The sequence below is a fragment of the Pyxicephalus adspersus genome, chromosome 3 (assembly GCF_032062135.1).
Source record: "Pyxicephalus adspersus chromosome 3, UCB_Pads_2.0, whole genome shotgun sequence".
In the NCBI taxonomy this organism is placed as follows: domain Eukaryota; kingdom Metazoa; phylum Chordata; class Amphibia; order Anura; family Pyxicephalidae; genus Pyxicephalus; species Pyxicephalus adspersus.
In genome coordinates, this window is record NC_092860.1 from 10,261,870 (window position 1) to 10,268,969 (window position 7,100).

Below are 7,100 nucleotides of genomic sequence, written 5' to 3' on the forward strand. Positions count from 1 at the left end.
CATACTCCTAATATAATTTCATTAGGAGATCTGTTTTGCTTTGTGTAGTTCAAAGTGTGTAGCCTCAAAAACAAAAATCAAATCTGTTGCAGCTTAACAGTACTTAGATGTGGTGGCAATAGTTTATTTATGTCTAATTTCGTTTATTGTCACCAGGTGACCCTGACAAAACCACAGATTCAACCTCTGGCCTATTGTCAATAAAAAGTTGTTGTGTGAATCTGTAGTTCTCAGCTGTTTAGTTATATCTATATGTTTTTTGTAACTTTCATATTAAGCAAAAGAGATTAAATAGGAGAAGTTCATTGTTTAGATACCGTGTGACAAATCATGCAAAATATATTTTTATTATGAAATAGGAAAGCAGGAAACTAGTAGAGTCAACGTTACCTAAAACTGATTTCAGTATTGGTCAGATGTTGGTTCTACTTGACACATGATGCCAACTTATGAGTTAGAGGAAAAAAACAAAATGTAAAAATCACTAGACAGTAGGCACCATAAAGAGCCAGACTGACACAATAAGCAATCCAACAGTACCATCAGTGTATCCCTAATTGGCTATGTAAATGATGACTTCATGGCAATGTTCAGTGTTCTCCCCAGCCCCTTTAGCTGGGCACAGGACCCAGCACTTTTTAGTAACCCCCAGATGTTTTTGGGTGGCTACTGAAAAGATGGGTCACAATACAGGGGCTGCCACCTGCTTACAGCTTCTTCCCACCCAGCTCAATTTCTGTGGAGAAACTGGTGTTGGATTGGTGATGGGCTACAGAAGACTAAAGAGTATTACACCAGCATCACAGCATTTTAAACCCTTTCTTCTTCTAGATCAGCCAATGTCGACCAGGGTTCCTTGGAACCCAAAGATTCCTCCGGAAGTTACCAGGGGTTCCATGAGCTGTGCCTGCCTCCCAAGAAATGGTACAGGTTCTCCCCAGCCCCTTTTTAGCTGGTCGCACCACCCGGCTGTTTTTGGGTGGTTGAGCCTCAATAAAGGGGCCATCACCCAGCTACAACTTCTTTTCACCCAGCTTAAAAAAATAGTCCTGGGACCTTGTTTTTCTGAACTTTGAGAATTAGGATGTGGTGGATCCTTTTCTTTTCCACCTAAAAGTAATCTACTGCTTGTGACTGTATTTACTCCTTCCTATATTTAGGAGTTTTTAGTCACCTTGATGTGGTACCTGCTTTATAGTAATCTCTTAGGATCAGCTGGTGGTCTAGTTGCTAGGCAAGGTGGGATGTTCTGTGTTCAACCCAGAAGTTTTTTTAAAACAAGTGGTAATAAATTGTAGGCGGGTGGCAGCCCCTGTATTGTGACCCAACTCTTCAGTAACCACCCAAGAACAGCCAGGAAGTTACGGTAAAGTGCTGGGTGATGCAACCGGCTAAAAGGGTCTTAGGAGAACACTTGACTATTGATCTTGAGGAGAACGCAGTTGAAGGACCTTTTTGGCCTCCCTTACCCTGGAAAACAAGAGGTATACTGGAACAAGTGAAGTACAACATAGCAATATCCAGGTTGGCTCAGACCTTTTATCCCTCTACAATTTCATTTTAAACTGATTGCTTTCACATTCGAACATAAAAAATAAATTACTACCGGCTCTGTTAAAATAAAAAACAGCTGAAGGTGATCACAGAACACATTTTAGTCATTGCGATGAATACCTGCTATGACACGATTAATTTTTTTTTTTTAAATATTATCTCAGAGGTCTACTTAAAGCAGTGCAGGAATGTTTGGTCGTCTTCCAGCACATCCCCGGAGATGACCTGCTTGGAAAGCCGTCAAGATTGAGGTAACAGTTGGTAAGCATTTAGCCATCAGGCTGAATATAGTTCTCCATCATAAGCGCCCAATGACTAACAGCCTAACGAAAGGACCGTCAGCTGTCACTACTTTCCTGGCACGGATTCAGCACATGGACCCTTGTAAACCAGCAGGAAGCCAATGTGTGCTTGTCATCTGAACCTCTAAAGCAACGCAACGTCATCTCAATAAAGCCTCCAGCCAACAAGTCACCCGAAACATCTCAATGGGACTTGGAAGCAGACATTGAAAAATACACCCAGAAGACGACTGGGCAAACTGCCTTACTGACGCTGCTCAGGGACTATATTACCGTAGTAATCTTGATGTTTGCACCTGAAAAGCTTCCCTAAAATAACTGTGCTGCTACTAATCAATTACTAAACCATTATTCTGTGAGCAGATCAGTTTCCATCTGGACTAAAAACTGTTCCAGGTTGGTCATTCACAGAGTTGGATTACAGAATACCATGTTATGAGGATGACAAGAGGGGGAGATTTTCTGTAGTCCAGTAAGGGAAAAACTCAAGCAGGGCTGACAACACTGCTTAGAATTTCAGGGTAACAGAAGCAGTGTTGTCAATTCATTAAGGGAAGGTATGGGTTCACATAAATATTTTTTTGCAGGTTTTACGCTCTATAATACTTAATAAAATCTAGCAAGCAGGGACCTTTCATCTCATATTTCCAATTATAACCCATGATCCACAGGGATCATACCTGGGGCCCCAACTACAGCATCAAGCACTCTGACAAACACATTAAGGCCAGTCATGTCCCCTCTGCTCTCTTAAGATCAAAAGGGAACACCCCACCTTGTCAAAAACTAGACCACCACCACCAACTCATCCTAGAGGACATCTTGGTTTAGACTCCAGAATGCATAGAACATATCAAACTATAAGGGAACTGAACCCACCCATGATTAGTATATTGGAATAGCACCCAATGTTAAGAAAATGAGGTGAGGGGATCTGATCAGGGTAAGGGATACCCAACAGGTTGTGCTCTCCTCAAAATCAAATGGTAGCATCCCAACGTGTCAAAAACTAGACCACCACCACCAACTCGGACATCTTGCTTTAGAGTGTAGAATGCATAGAACATATCCCCTTGGAGCCCAACCATCCTTAGAAAATAATGGAATGGCACCCAATATTAGGGAAATAAAGTGGGGCACAATTGTGGGACCCATTGGGATTTGAAAATGGCAAGGGAGACTCAATAGGTCCTGCGAATATGTTCCCCTCAAAATCAAATGAAAACGTTTCAACTTGTCAAAAACTAGCCTAACACCACCAACTCATCCTGGAGGACATCTTGGTTTAAAGTCCAGAATGTGTAGAACATTTTCTACTAGAGAGGAACTGAACTGCCCCCCCATGAGTAGAAAACAATGGAGTGGCACCCAGTGTTAAGGAAATAAGGTGGGGGATCTGAACAGGGCAAGAGAGACCCAATGGGTCCCACAACTGTGCTCTTCTTACAATCAAATGGAAACATCCCACCTTGTAAACTCTTAGACCACGACCAGCTGATCCTAGAAGAGATCTAGTAGTAGAGTGCATGGAACATATTCTACTTAAGGGGAACTGAACCTGCTCACATTTGGAGGGGAAACATAATGGGATGGCACTCAATATGAAGGAAATGAGGTGTGGATATGAACATGGAAAGGGGAACTGAGCGAAAACATTCTTAGAAAATAATAGAATGACACACAAAATTAAGGAAATAAGGTGAGGGGATCTGATCAGGGCAAGGGAGACCCAACAGATCCCACAAATGTGCTATCCTCAAATCAAATGGAAACATCCACCTTGCCAACCATTAGACCACCCAATGGCACCCAATGTTAAAGAAGTGAATGTGTGTGGGGGGAAGTGGACATGGCAAGGGAAGCTGAACGAACCCACAATGGCTCTCCACTCAAGATCAATACTGAAACATTCCACCTTGCCATACAACTATACCATCACCAGCTGATCCTAGAAGACATCAAGGGTGACCACACACCCCGACATATAGAAAAGGGTAAAAACAGTCAAAAAAAAAAGATCCGTATCAGGTGGAATGCCCCTTAAAGAACCAGAAACCTCACCAAATGCAGGCAGACAAGAGGATTCCCACTGTTTCATGGATCTAGCCTCTGGAAGAAGACTCGGATTTATAATGCAGGCTGGTAAGAAATTAAATCCAAATGAATAAAGATTTTTCTTATTAGCATCAAGAAAAAAAATGTCAGTAGTGCTTTAATCTGCCCAGGGCTTTGAAGTGTCTGTGTGTGTAAAAGGATTGAAATACAAAGAGAGAGAGAATGAAATTCACCTGGGCGGGAAAGGGGCTGCCTTCATTCAAATAGCATATTCTATCGGGTGATTAGGAAGCTTTCAGAATTTTGGAAAGGCGAAGTTAATGAACGTTATGATAATGAAAATAGGCAGCGACTGCCTACTACCTGCTGGGGGCCATGCAGAGATTTAAGGGCCAATCCACCCAAAAGTCAAATTTCAGATACAGGCAATATGATTACTATTATAATACAGTATTTTTTTATAGCTCTGACATATTACACAGTGATATACAAAGTCCATAGTCATGTCACTAGCTGTCCCTCAAAGGAGCTCACAATCTAATATCCCTACCATAGTCATATGTCATTGCCACAGTCTAAGATCAATTTTAGGAGCAAGAAAATTAACTTAACTGCATGTATTGGAATGTGCGAGGAAATCGGAGTACCCAGAGGAAACCCATGCAAACATAGGGAGAAACCATGCAGATAGTGTTCTGGCTGAGATTCTAACCTGGGACCCAGCGCTGCAAAGGCCTGAGTGCTAACCTCTGAGTCACCGTGCTGCCCCCAGACTCATTTAAAAAAAAACCCCACCTCGAATTCCATCCATTTATGGAGAAAATTGGTGATTGGTTTAGATAATAGTGATGACAAACAAGTGAAATAAAGGACAGTTTCAGACAAAATAAAGCACTGGGCACAAATATGGGGGCAAATCATTCCTTGCTTCCTCAGTTCCTTGCTTCTTTGCATTAGGACAATGGAGAAGATGGGAAACCAGTTAGCAATACCCTAAAACTCTCCAAAATACTGAGCATTGCAACACAGTATTGTTCAGCACTTTGCTAATAATATCAAATAATCATCAAGTAAAAACAATTAAAACATTCACTTAATTGACATGATCCTCCCCCCCCCCCCCCCCCAATTGATTAGCAGTGCTTAACGCCAGTTCCCCCCAGCTATCAACATTGACTTGGGTTGAAACTAATCCATAGAACACCAAACCGATCAAATGGAAAGTCTTTGTTTTGCACTTTGCATCCAATGTGCTCAGCTAACGTGCATGGAATGACCAAGGATATGATTATATGGATATGTGCATCATTAGTCTCTCTCCTCTTGCTACTAAATTTGTATTTTATTTTTGGCTAGGGGTATATGGTGCTGCAGATAAGAAACAGATATACGCCCCAGTCACTTGTATGCCCATACCCTTCAGCCTGCATGCTCATCCTCTACTAATATTATTACACAATATTTATATAGCGTCAACATTTTACCCGGCACTTTACAAAGTCCATAGTCATTTGACTAGCTGTCCCTCAAAGGAGCTCACAATTCAATATCCATACCACAGCCATAGTCTTTATTACAGTCTATGGTCAATTTTGGGGGGAAGCCAAATAACCTAACTGCATGTTTTTGGAATGTGGGAGGAAACCCACGCAAACATGAGGACAACCTGCAAACTCCATGCAGAACTGTCCCGGCCGAGACTCTACAGCAGGGGTGCCCACACTTTTTTGGCTTGCAAGCTACTTTTAAAATTATCAAGTCAAAGTGATTTACCAACAAAAACAAACATGGACTTAATAATTCCTGTGCACGGTAGAGTTTATTTTGAAAGGCAGGGCTTTGCGATCTACTGGCGTTGCCTTTGCGATCTACCGGTAGATCGCAATCCACCTGTTGGGCACCCCTGCACTAGAGCATAACAGAATCACAAAACAGTGAAATATTTTATAACTGAAATAAAGTAAGGAGAGCCCTTCACCCTTCATATGGAGCCTTATAAAAGAAACCAAAAGTGACAAGGCAAATGCTCCTTAAATACTCCAGTTTTTATTTCTTGGCAGATTTGGTGCTGAACTCAGGGTAGAAAAACGTTAATTCAAATATATTTCTCAAAAGCTAAACCCTATAGGAATCCACTTTGTGAACACTAAATGCCTCTGCAAAACAAGAAAATAACAAAACCAGTTTTGCTGCACTATTCAGCTTCAATCCAGAGATTCCCCTTCAGTACTTTTGTTGCTGTTAGGTACCTTCAGTCTAATAGGTGCCATCAATCAACCCACCTCCTGTGAGCCCAGGCAGTCCTGGACATACCCTAGTCTGGGAATGGATAGAGAAGTACCCCGGAGACCACTCGTCTGTCTCATTTCAGTAGGTGAATGCTGTGCTGGAATTTCTTATCGCTGTTCTTGTTTCAGGTCCATAAGTTAGAAGGCAATAAAGCTGAACTCTGGAAATGGCAGCCAGTGAACTAACGTTCACCAAGAATGGCTGCACCTAGGCTATTCTCATGGCGGAGACACCTTAGGAATACCAACAATGGCTGGCGGTTGCCCCCCCCCGGGGTCACTACCCATTTCCCTGCAGACAAAGCTTATTTGATGAGGAAATGACGAACAGCTGAAACAGCAAGTTAGGAAAAACAATGAAAAGAAGAACCGAGGGGTCCAGGAGCCGGTGGGTGACACCGACTCCTTGGGCCCAGCAGCCTGCAGAAGGTGGGGGGAGTACAGAGGAGGGGGCTAGACACAGGAGAGGAGGTCTGAACGCATGGAACTTGCTGCATGATGTAGATGGAGCTCTTTGTTCCCTGCAAACTGCTGCAATAACAGATCTGAGCTGCCGCCCATTCAGCCTGGGCTCCACGCTTGTCTCGCTCCGATGTAACCCATTCACAGCTAACCACCCCCCACTTCTTATCAGACTCAAAAACAAGTCAACCAGGGAGGTGCCCCGCGGGTGAAATTCCAAGAGGGGCTGAAATGAATACCAACCGGTGGACGCAGTGCATTCCAAAAATTAGGGCCCAATGCAGAAGTGTGGTGCCCTTAGACCACATGGCCGCTTGAGATCGGTTAACCCTTAGCGCGCTGCACACGGCAAAAGAAACATGGCCGCCCCCACAGGGAGAATGAATGAAATGAATAGAAAGTGATAGAAAAGCAATCTTGTGCCACGCAAATGATCCTA

The 7,100-nt window shown here is 42.9% G+C and overlaps 1 protein-coding gene across 3 annotated transcripts in view; it reads right to left on the reverse strand.

The window, feature by feature from the left end:
- The window catches only part of MYH10 (myosin heavy chain 10), an 82,528-nt gene that overhangs the window by 71,475 nt on the left and 3,953 nt on the right, over positions 1–7,100 (reverse strand). The window lies entirely within an intron of this gene.